The 12,860-nt window shown below is 36.9% G+C and overlaps 1 protein-coding gene across 21 annotated transcripts in view; it reads right to left on the bottom strand.

Moving 5' to 3' along the window:
* Window positions 1-12,860, bottom strand: part of ZBTB20 (zinc finger and BTB domain containing 20) — a 553,524-nt gene that overhangs the window by 82,565 nt on the left and 458,099 nt on the right. For 19 of the 21 annotated variants that reach the window (XM_039327284.1, XM_039327286.1, XM_039327278.1 and 16 more), the window contains one exon: window positions 7,991-8,123. The gene's annotated coding sequence lies outside the window, so the exon portion shown is untranslated. The remainder of the gene's footprint in view (window positions 1-7,990; window positions 8,124-12,860) is intronic. The other 2 variants (XM_039327293.1, XM_039327292.1) reach the window with 1 other exon arrangement.

Raw genomic sequence — 12,860 nt, forward strand, 5'->3', positions numbered from 1 at the left:
GAATATATACAATGTATAAGTGGGGTATTAAAAAATTCAGTGTGGGTGTAGTATTTAAGATATTGGACTGGGATTGGGAGTTTCCATGTTTAAGTCCATCCTCTCTCTCAGTCTAACTAAATATAATTTAGAAAAAAACTAGAGGAGGCTATGTATGTTATACTAATATTCTGAACAAAAGGTGGAATAGAAATCTAAGAAATAAAAATATTTATTTTTCTTTCACAGGCTTGAACTGGTTCACACCCTTTTTTTAAGTCAGATTATTGGGCCTATATTTAATAAACTGTGTTGCCTCTTAACATTCCTATTCTATCAATGTCTCTTATCCCTCATAGTCCTTTTTTAGTGTGTGTGTGCCTTTGAGTCTCCTAGTGATTGCCTGGACAAGTCACTGCAGTTTTCTTGGCAAGATTTTGGAAACGGTTTGCTGGCTTGAGAGAGAATGACTATGCCAGGGTCACCCAACTAGCTTTTTGCTTAAGGCAGGTCTAAAACTCAGTGTCTCCCAGTTTCTAACCAACGCCTTAACTACTAAACCAAACTGGATCTCAATTGATTCTACATACATTACATTCAAATAATTCTTCTGATATTTAAATTTTGTGTTTATGTCTATATTTAATATACACATTTGTAGTATTTTTTTCACAACTTAATAATATTGAGCCACTGCAAACAATGAAATTTGAATTACATGCTGTGAACTTGTTCCATTGTATTTCATTATAACTGTAAGTTATCTAAAGCAAGGCTTTTCAATCAGTGGTACGGGTACCACCTGTGGTACATTGGCACCTGGCAGATGGTACGCGACCATCTTAGAAAAGTGGTAGCAGGGGAGAGGAATTTATTTATTTATTTATTTCTAAAATTTATATGCCGCTCAATCCCAAGGGACTCAGGGCGGCGTACAAAATTAAAACAATAATCTGACAATAAAACAGTAAAATAAATACATTCATACAGCGTGTCCAATCATATCCCCCCCCCGGGGACATCAGCCCCAGGCCTGCCAGAACAGGAGAGTTTTAATGGCTTTCTTAAAGGCCGGCAGGGTGGGAATAGTTCGAACCTCGGGGGGAAGTTGATTCCACCAGGTCGGAGCCACCACAGAAAAGGCCCTTCCCCGAGGGCCTGCCAGCTGACATTCTCTGGCCGACGGGACCTGAAGGAGGCCCAATCTATGGGACCTCACCGGTCTCTAGGAACTGTGCAGCAGTATGCGGTCCTGTAAGTAACCTGGCCCTATGCCATGAAGGGCTTTAAAGGTGATAACCAACACCTTGAATTGCGTCCGGAGACCCACAGGAAGCCAGTGCAGCTCGCGGAGGATAGGTGACATGTGGGCGTACCTTGGCGTGCCCACAATCGCTCTCGCAGCTGCATTCTGAACCAACTGCAGCCTCCGAACGCTCTTCAAGGGTAGCCCCATGTAGAGCGCGTTACAGTAATCCAGTCTTGAGGTGACAAGGGGATCAGTGACCGTGAGTAAAGCCTCCCGGTCCAAATAAGGCCGCAACTGGTGCACCAGGCGAACCTGGGCAAAGGTTCCCCTGGCCACAGCCGATATATGTTGTTCCAAATTTAGCTGTGAGTCCAGGAGGACACCCAAGTTGCGTGCCTGCACTGAGGGAGGTAAATTTGCCCCCCCCAGGACTAATGATGGACTATCCAGTTGACCTTTGGGAGGCAAGACCCAGAGCCACTCGGTCTTGTCAGGGTTGAGTCTAAGCCTGTTCACCCCCATCCAGACTCTCACATCTTCCAGGCACCGGCACATCACGTTGACTGCTTCACTGAAAGGACACGGGGTGGAGATATACAATTGGGTATCATCCGCGTACTGATGATACCTCACTCCGTGTCGCCGAATGATCTCACCAACGGTTTCATGTAGATGTTAAAAAGGAGGGGGGACAGGACCGAGCCCTGAGGCACCCCATGATCAAGGTGCCTAGGGGTCGATCTCTGTCCGCCCGCCAACACCGACTGCAACCTGTCAGAGAGGTAGGAGGAGAACCACCGCAATACGGTGCCGCCCACCCCCACCTCTCCGAGACAACGCAGAAGGATATCATGGTCGATGGTATCGAAAGCTGCTGAGAGGTCAAGAAGCACCAAGATAGAGGAATGACCCCTATCCCGGGCTCACCAGAGGTCATCAGTCAGTGCGACCAAAGCAGTCTCAGTGCTGTAGCCGGGCCTGAAACCAGATTGAAAAGGGTCCAGATAATTAGTTTCATCCAAGGATCGCAAGAGTTGAGATGCCACCACCTTCTCTACAGCCTTCCCCACAAAGGGGAGGTTGGAGACAGGATGAAAGTTCTTCAAAACAGCTGGGTCCAGGGAAGGCTTCTTGAGGAGGGGCCTCACTACTGCTTCCTTTAAAGGTTGCGGAAAAGACCCCTCCATCAAGGAGGCGTTGATTATCGCCTGGAGCCAGCCTCGTGTCACCTCCCTACTGGCAGAAACCAGCCAGGAGGGGCATGGGTCCAATAAACAGGTGGTGGCATTCATTGCCCTCACGGCCTTGTCCATTTCATCAGGGGTCACAGGCTCAAACTCGCTCCAGATAACATGACTAAGACCAGCCCCCGGCAACTTGGCTGGCACTGCCCAGTCGGAGTCCAGGTCTCTCTGAATCTAAGCGATTTTGTCCGAAAGAAACTGAACAAACTCCTCAGCTCTCCCCTGCAAGGGTTTCTCCGCCTCCTCCACTTTAAGAAGGGAGCGGGTCACCCTAAACAAGGCGGCCGGGCGAGATTCTGCGGACGCAATAAGTGCGGAAAAGTGAACACGCTTTGCCGCCCTTATCGCCACTAAATAAGTCCTAAGATAGGCTCTTAATAGTGATCGGTCAGATTCAGAGTTACTGGCCCTCCAACGTCGCTCTAGATGTCTCTTGTGGCGCTTCATCTCCCGGAGCTCCTCAGTAAACCAAGGCGCCTCTGGGGACCACCACCACAGAGAGGTCGCAAAGGCACAATTCGATCCAGGGCCCTGGACGCCGCCTCATTCCAGGCCGCAACCAGGGACCCGGACGAGTTGTGGACAAGGGAGTCAGGTATTTCCCCAAGCTCCTCCTGGAACCGATCTGGGTCCATTAGGCGCCTGGGGCGGAACCACCTAGTCGGCTCCCTCTCCCTGCGAATGAGCTGAACTGATGGCAGTACCGCACAAGCCTGAGCAAGAGATGGTTGGAACTGCAGGGCTGTCAGGCTCAGCGGAAGCGCCAGGATCAGTGCCGCTTTCCAGCTGATCAGCACTTCTTCGGGGCTGTCAGAAGCGCCAATCAGCTGGAATGTTGCAGCATCTCCAGGGTCTTGTGATTTACACAAGACATTACACAAGCATTATAACTTTAATGCTTGGCAACTGATTCATATTTATGATGGTCACAGTGTCCCAAGGTCATGTGAAGTGACAAAAACCTGCTGCAACCATCCAGCAGACGGGGGGAATAAAAACCAAACACCCCCCACCCCACCCCCACTGCTAATCCTCAACAGAAATGCTCACAACAATGAAAACTTCGGACAGAAGGACAGGCAGGTATCTTGCTCAGGCGGACAGGCAGGTATCTTGCTCAGCTGTGGCTTGGGTGGCACTTTTTCAGTGCTATTGTAACTTCAAACAGTCACTAAGCAAACTGTTGTAAGTCGAGGACTACCTGAACTTCATCACTTTTTTCCTTTTGGGGGGGGGGTCATCAAGTTTTGACACCTTGCTAGGAGACTGGTGGTACTCGGATATTGCCATATCCTAAAAGTAGTACAATGTGTGAAAAGGTTGAAAAGTCCTGGTCTAAAGCTATAATGTAGAAAACTTTAAACCCAGAAGTAACAAGAAGAGCATTAATCAAAGACCAGGATATTAGTTTGAATAAGTAAAGGTAAATTAAGAAAAAGTACAGAAATGGGATGCAACGTTTTAGAATTTTTTCTAGCATTATTCATTAATATCACAGAAACGGAATCTCTGGAATTACCTGTTACAGCCTATTTCTTCATTCTATCATCATTAATAAACTACATACCAATAGCAAAAATGATTTATGTCACATAGAATCACTCATTTCCTTTCTACACCAATAATGAACTGTATGTCACATACTTAAAATTATAACTCTTCCTAAACTAATTTTATTTTTAATCTCAGTAACAATCACATAGTATAATATTCCTTGACATATTATGAAACAAAAAAGTGATCCAAAGCAACTGCAGAAAGATAAAAAATGTTAAAACTACTAGGGAATTCTCTGTGGAATTATCAAGACAGGAAAACTTTGCAGATGTTACTGTCTCTCTAGAGGAATAAATGCTTGCATTTTGATATTCTCAACAGCTGGTTCCTGTTGCATGCCATCAGGATGATTCAGCTACCTACCAGAAACACCATAAGTAACGAATACATTTTTTTACAATTTCCAGGTTAGTCCAATTACTTTAATGAACTTATTTTTAATTAAATTATTACTAACAGCTTCAAGCTACTCAACTGTAGGGAAAGATGGCGAACCATAGTCACTCTTTTGTGATATGGTATATATCTTAATCTTTACTTAAATGTGGACATCCACACCTGTCCTTTAGTATTAGTTTGTTTATTTGTTTACCAAATTTATACAGCCACCCAACTCACATTGAATGTGACTTCAGGAGACTTACAAAAATTAAACTTTTTTTAAAAAAATACACCATATAATAAAACTAATTAAATAACCCACCCCAAACCAACACTCGCTAGTTCAGGCATGTCAAACTCACAATGTCACATGACATCACGAAACATATAGGGCCAGTTTTGCCATTGCCGGCAATGAGGTGGGCGCGGCTTCCACATGACATGTCCGGCCTGCGGGCGAGCAGTTTGACAACCCTGCCCTAGTTCCTGTATGACTGATTGGCAAATGGTATCTTTTAACCTGCATTCTTGTTTAGAGGTATGTATACATGGCCATTTGAAATTAATGTTCTTATTGCATACAAAATCACATCATTTTAATTTCTTTAGATACTAAGATAATTTAAACTAGAACTAAGTTCATGATGGAAAGTTTATTATCTATTCTTCTTCTACAGAAAGAATGAGTTGTTCAGTTGAGTATTGAAAGAGAGACAAAAGTTGCTACTTCCCATCTTAAATTCCAAACCAATGAGTTTAGCAAGTTAAATTTCCACTTCATCATTCTCTGCTCTGATTTTTAAAAAGAAAATCAAAAGCAGAACGTTACAATGGGAAGCAATGAACTAAATTGCTACAGTAGAACTCTCAGGTAGTGGAAGGAAGGAAGGAAGGAAGGAAGGAATGAAGGAAGGAAGGAAGGAAGGAAGGAAGGAAGGAAGGAAGGAAGGAAGGAAGGTTTACTATAATTACTATAACATAATCTAACAGTGTTTTTGCAATTATAATGACAGACCAAGGTGATTTTCAGGAAACAACAATAGCAATACCTTCCAGGACACAGAAATTACAAGTTCCTGTTTAACCTTTGCTAGTCTGATCCTAAGTACTCCCAGATTTTGCTTTGATTTTGCACCAATTCTGCTCTAGTGTTAGAAATTTAAGAAGAATTAGGAGTGTCTTGGTGACACTATGATTAATATATAATCAGCTTGAATTTTCTCTTTGTTGGATCTATTCATTTTCAAACTACTTGGAAAAAACAGTAAGAAGGAAATGAGCAAAGAAGAAATGCAATTTTTCAGCAGGTGCATACAGAAATTGTAGAGTTAAGACAGGATGGTTGTTTTTGGATAAGATTAATTACATGTACCTTCTTTATCTATTGCTTGCTGTGCATTAATGAATGCAGATTCATATTGCAGACCTTTACAATAAAATGTTCCTTTTCTTTCAAATCTTTTTAAAAGTATAAGCAGAGATCTCATAGGGCTTCAACTTTGTAAACATTTTTGTTAGAAAATATGTACTAAAATTACATAAGAGATACTCATTCAATAAAAAAGAGACACTTAAATGTAGCTAGTCAATTTTAACTGCTACCTTCTATTTTCCCTTTGAAAGAAATTCTAAAAACAGTAGCGTAGAAGATAAAAGACTGCTACAAGAAAGGGCAAGGACCTGTTCCTGAATTTGTCTAGGTCTAATGGTTTATGTTACAGAAGGACAGACTTTGACTAAACAGTAGAATAAATTGCATCATGACAAGAGCAATTTAACAAAAGATGGGGAAAGAATGGTAGAATCAGCTTTGCTGAAGGTTTTCTAGCAAACTATTGATATGCCTTCTCAATATCATGCAACATACCTTAGTTTTGGATTTCTTGCACTGAGGAAGACATTAGATTAGATGATTTAAAAATCCAGTTTAATTCTAATCTCCAGAGTATACACATTTATTTTGTTCAGGATGCAATCATTTTAATTACTGTTTTACATTAATTGCGTAAACTATGCAATTACAACATGATTTGTGTAAAAAAGTCATAAAAATATTTTCTTTTTCTATGCCATTATAGAAAAATGATTTCTCGGTAAAGGAAAATTTAAAAATGAATTGAAGCTATTTTGTTTTCTAGAATCAGAAAATACTTAATAAATTTTGTTGTAAGAAAAACTCACATGTAACTTTAAAATATAAAAAATGTATAATTTATTTTATCGTGAGAAAGCAGGGCTAGATGAAACAAAAGTTGGAATTAAGATTGCCAGGAGAAATATCAACAATTTAAGATATGCAGATGATACCACTCTAACGGCAGAAAGTGAAGAGGAACTAAAGAGCCTCTTGATGCGGATGAAGAAGGAGAGTGCAAAAGTTGGCTTGAAACTCAACATTAAGAAAACCAAAATCATGGCATCTGGCCCTCTCAATTCCTGACAAATAGATGGGGAAGAAATGGAGGTAGTGACAGATTTTATTTTTTCTGGGCTCCAAGATCACCTCAGATGGGGACTGCAGCCAAGAAATTAAAAGACGCTTGCTCCTGGGGAGGAAAGCTATGGCAACTCTAGACAGCATTCTAAAAAGCAGAGACATCACCCTGCCAACAAAAGTGCGTATAGTCCAGGCCATGGTTTTCCCAGTTGCAATGTATGGCTGTGAAAGTTGGACCACAAGAAAGGCTGAGCGCCAAAGAATTGAGGCCTTTGAACTATGGTGCTGGAGAAGACTCCTGCGAGTCCCTTGGACGGCAAGGCGTTCAAACCGGTCAGTCCTAGAAGAGATCAACCCCGACTGCTCTTTAGAAGGCCAGATCCTGAAGTTGAAACTCAAATACTTTGGCCACCTAATGAGAAGGAAGGACTCACTGGAGAAGGCCTAATGCTGGGAAAGATTGAGGGCAATAGAAGAAGGGGACGACAGAGAATGAGATGGCTGGATGGAGTCACTGAAGCAGTAGGTGTGAACTTAAATGGACTCCAGAAAATGGTAGAGGACAGGAAGACCTGGAGGAACGTTGTCCATGGGGTCGCGATGGGTCGGACACGACTTCGCAATTAACAACAACAACAACATAATTTATTTTTGTTTAATGTAATGTAAGAATGCCACCATTAATATTTTCATATAATTATTCTGTAAGAAAAGCCTTTATGTATATTCTGTGAAGCCAGCCACTGCTAGTATACATATAGATCATATTTTACGTACTGAAATATTTTACCATGAAACAATTTTGGGTTTTCAAACATACAAAATATATTATTAATGTTCGTACACATATAGCATAAATATTGATAATATGGGGATGAAAGCTACAGTTTTAAATATTTTTTTTCTCCTTGAATAGAGCCTGGATTAGGGCTGTATCTCTGCCAATTGATCTTCTCAACATTTAAGCACAGATAAATGGCAGTATCTTCACCATCTTCAAAAAAAAGCATTCTACATACCATATTTCTGAATGATTATGCATTAATGGCTTCTGGGGTGGGTTTAAAATAAATAAATGACATGAAGTACATGACAAAAATACATGAAATAGAAAATATAACAAATGAAGTAACCCCAACTTACATTTGAAGAACCAGTGTAGGCCCTGTAATTAAAACAAGAGCTCACAGGATGAACGTCTGCAAATTCTGCTCTGGCTCTTATGTAGCTTTGCCAACATGGACCTCAACAAAGCTGTGTGACAATACTTGTTTACCTGTAAAATAGAATGCATTTACTTTAATATTTATAGGACAACCCCTGGAAATTTATTAATAATTCTAAGGAATTTACAAAAGTTCATAAACTGCTTATTGCAAACAAATATCTGCAAATTAAACAAAAACAGATTTGAAAGGTTTTATTAAACAATGCTTTTATTTCAAACACAGTGAGGAGAACTTTCAAGAAAAAAAACCCTATTTCTTAGTTGTTGATAAAATGGTAAAGCCTGATGCACTTCCACATTTAAAGATTCTGTAACAAGAGTTTATAGATTATGAAGGGTAGAAAGAAAATAAACCTTTCCTACAGAATTAGTGACACCATGAACACACACACACACACACACAAACACACACACAGAGTAAGGAAAAGGCATAACCTAATATATGCAGGATGTTCAATACTTTAAAGTCTTTCCTAGCATTTAGAAATGGGCCTAGAAAGCAAACAAGCAATCAGTGCAGGTGTGTTAAGAAAAGAGTAATTTGCCTCTTATGGCTCATCTACATACGTTAGTGGGCTGCAGAATTTTGAATTAGCCGCAATTTCTGAACAATCTTTAAAGATAACCACACCTAGTATATTGCAGTAATCCACATGGGAAATTGTTGTAACCTGAATTTCCTGAACCAAAACCCTGATTTGATGGAAATGACTGCATGCAACTTATCAGACTGATAAAAGGCACTAATCAAATACACAACTGCTATCTAGGAACCTTGCAACAATATAGGTTTTAACAAGTGCTCCAGTATACAAAATGTGTTCTTTATGGGAAATATAACCATATCAAAGCCACGCCAGCTTCAGGCAATTTTGTCTTGTCTACATTAATCTTTAGTAACTCACTTATATCTTCATTCAGGTATTTCCTCAAGAAAAATGTCTGTTTTTGATTTGATTGAAATGAAATCAGAAATGTTATCACAAAACTGATGTCAGAATTCTCAAGAAACAGAAATAAATTCCCAGCAATTAAATACTAAAAAACCCAAAAGTAATATAAATAACAAAATAATACAACAATGAATAACAATTTAAGTCAATAGAATTCTTTGAAGGGTCTTGAAGTTTTTTTTAATGATGATTTTATCAAGTATTGTAAATCTGTAGTTGAAGTTACTGAACTACAACTCCCAAAATTTCCTACCAATGGCCAGGTTGATTCAACAACATATGATGGATTAAAGTTTTCATTCAAGATTCAGATTTGAGGATATTATCATAAAAGTAAATATCACTAATTATTATGGAATTGTTTTGAGAATGTAGAAGGTTTTTTTAAAAAAAATAATGATTCTATCAGGTATTCTGAATCTGTAGTTGATGTTACTGAACTACAGCTTCCAACATTCCCCAACAATGGCCAAGTTGATTCAACAAGATATGATGTGTTAAAGTTCTTAACTCTAAATGTGCATCCTCATTCATGTTCTCCTATATATATGTTCATTTTGATAACAGCTTGTTATATGCATTTATAGCTTATTTTTAAATAGTTTATCCAACTGAATTTTTAAAAAGAATCTATGAAATTAAAAGTTAATAATATATATATTTTTTTCTTGTTTCATAATTTTAAAGTGCACGTCATTTTTTGAAATTAATTATCATGTAGCAAAATTCTGATGCAGATATCTACATATATCTAGTATATAAAAGGAGTGTAAGAGGAAGAGGAAAAAAGGGATTCCAATCAGTGAGAAAGTTTAAGTAAAAAGTTAAGTAAAATTCAACTTTCTTTTAACAAAAAGCCTTCATGTATTCCACTATTATTTCAGGGAAAAAATGAATGTCCGGAGGATAAAATGAATAGAATTTGTCCTATTTTGCTTGCTATATCCTTAATACATTGTCATACTTAAGATTGCTGTATGAACTCTATAACGCTAAAAATATGTTTTAGGACTCAGAAAGTACTTAATTTCTTTTTAAAGAAAAACAACAGCTGATCCCCTCCCAGGCAAAGCTTTTGGCAACTTTCTAAACACACATGATTTTCTTTGGTATATCCTGATTCTCTGGCCAGAAAAATAATTATAGAACTTATTTGCTGCAGGAAAGGAGAAGAAACTGTTTCTCACGCTATATCCGTATGCTTTCTGGGATACGTGATAGAGATTAACAGGTTAGAGAGAAATTTTATTATTTAGAGTAATGAAAAGACTGCATTAACAGACTAATTCCTTTGCTACTCATAATATGGTCAGAACTTTAAAAGGCTGCCAGAGTATAAAACAAGTGTTTCAGGTATGCCAAGAGAATTCTTAATAGAATGACCCAGTTCAATTCAAATTTCACTGAAAACAATAGAGGGTATAGACACATCTCAGCCTGTAATATAAAAATTATATTCTGTAACTTCAGGAAAAAAAGTTAAGAAAAAAATGGGCAATATACAACACAAAAAGAAGTTGAATAGTAAGATTTAAATTTATTATTATATTATATTATATTTATTTATTAGCCTCAAAACCTAAGGCAGTGTTGAACTGAACCAATGTAAAATTGTTAAGACATACCAAGTATTTTTCAAACAATATATTTTAAAAAGGCAATGCTATATTATGCTGTATTATGAATTAACAATGGGGAAGATATTATAGTTTAATATAAAATCACACCTATACTCCTTTGACATTATTTTGTCCAATTATTCTTAAGTAGTAAGGACAATATATAGTGTGTGCAAGTATTACATGAAAACAATCAAAGTACCAACAGTACAACCTTATGGAAAACTAAGCTTTGGTTTGAAGAAACCATGTATAGTAAATAAGATTACAGTCACTGAGTCCCAGAAAGAAATGCTATATTACTTATAAATATTACTTATGTAATCCAAACTACAAAGCTTCCTGTGATAAGCCTCAGTAGTAATTCACCACTATGTTTTAGTTTTATAGGATCTACTATATTTCAGGAAGATATTTCATTATAAATCTTTAAAACTTTAAACCTTATTATGCTAAAAGAGAATCTATTATCTTTTTAGTAGTTATCTTGCTACAGGCCTTTAAACTACACTGATGTGTACCAATGACACACATGTAACATAATCTAGTTTTCCACTTGGCAAAAATCCAGCCATATATATTTTGAAAGTTTATCACAGACTTCCATGTTCATTACTAAACAAAACAAATTCAGTTAAGCGTGAACATATAAAATTTCTTTCTATTGTTAAAGCTCTCAATTGTAATTTTCCTCTCATTTCTGTATTGATTGACAAATCAACAAAAGTAACACTTATTGCAGGGTAGGAAAATATTTATCTTTCCAAAGGACAAACTTAAGTTTTTCAAGAAAATATTATCAGATAAAGTGAACAGTAAACATATACATTGAATAGCTGTCACTGTCAAATTGTTAGGAATTCAGAAAATCAGAAGACAGAGTTTCTTCCTATTCTTGCTTATGACAGAATGTCACAAATATGCATTACATGCTGAATAGTGTAGAATAGTTATACTCACAGCCTTGACATATATAGGTAGATAAATCAATGAATGATGTAATTATGGTACACATAAAAACACATAATATGTACATCATGTATTGTGCTTACTTCAAAATCATTTTTTATAAACAGGAAAAATTAATATGTCGATATGAATGTCATATTGACATATTAACCAAGCCAAATCTTTTCATTTAATTTCAGTTTCCTCAGTCATATTTATATGGCAGAGAATAAGTCAAGAGGGAAGAAAGGAAATATTTGAAAATGGCTTAAAATTATTACAAGGGGTCATAATTTCTGAAGAATAGTCTGCTTTTGCAGGATATGAAGTATGATACTATAATGTCAACACTGGACTTACTTTTTGTTAAAATAAATAAACAGCATTAAGATGATTCATTTATATTTTCTCAACAATTCTTACTTCACAGTTTATACATTACTACTTGTTTGAGAACTGAGACTGTGGAAGCTGAATAAGGATACCTAGTAAATATAGCTAAAGGAAATTTGAAATGCAAGTTTCCCATTCACCTCTTCAGATATTTTATGTATGTATGTATGTATGTATGTATGTATGTATGTATCCCTGAAAGTGTTCTAATTTGATTGTTTGATTGGGGAAAATCAGAAAAAGAAGTTAGAAAAAAATTACGATCTCAGAATTTTAAACTAGTAGTGTTAATGGAAACAGAGTTAATAAAAGCCAGTATATAAATGATTAATGAGACACAGATAATACACATCCAATTTGGCTCACAAAATTAAAATATATCTCTTGATTCAAAATGGAACATGGGATCTTTAATTTTGGGTAAAAATTAATTCTAGATAAATAAACATTTATTTTGTCAAATATGTATACATTGTATATAGTATACATATGCAGTAACAAGTTGGACTTGAAGGCGCTTCATGCAAAAATCTTACAATTTTAGAAGACAGTATGGAAAAATAGTATTTGTTAAAGAAGAAGAGATAAATTCTTTGATTTGTTATACAGTTCTCTGATTATCATACAGACTTCTCACATATCCCAATTCTGTACAATTTTATATAAAAGACTGTTGGTCATATAACTTTGTTTCAAGTAAATATACATAGGAAACAGATAGAAGCATAAAATGTTTTCAATGACAGCATTCCAAATGGCAACTTTATTAATATTTAGATTTCCTGGAATTATATGTTAAATTATATGAAATAATAAGGCAAGTGTAACATAAAAACGGATGTAATAAATTAAATTTATAATCTCTAAATATA

The sequence above is a fragment of the Crotalus tigris genome, unplaced genomic scaffold (assembly GCF_016545835.1).
Source record: "Crotalus tigris isolate CLP2741 ecotype Arizona unplaced genomic scaffold, ASM1654583v1 scf7180000024359.8030256, whole genome shotgun sequence".
NCBI lineage: Eukaryota > Metazoa > Chordata > Lepidosauria > Squamata > Viperidae > Crotalus > Crotalus tigris.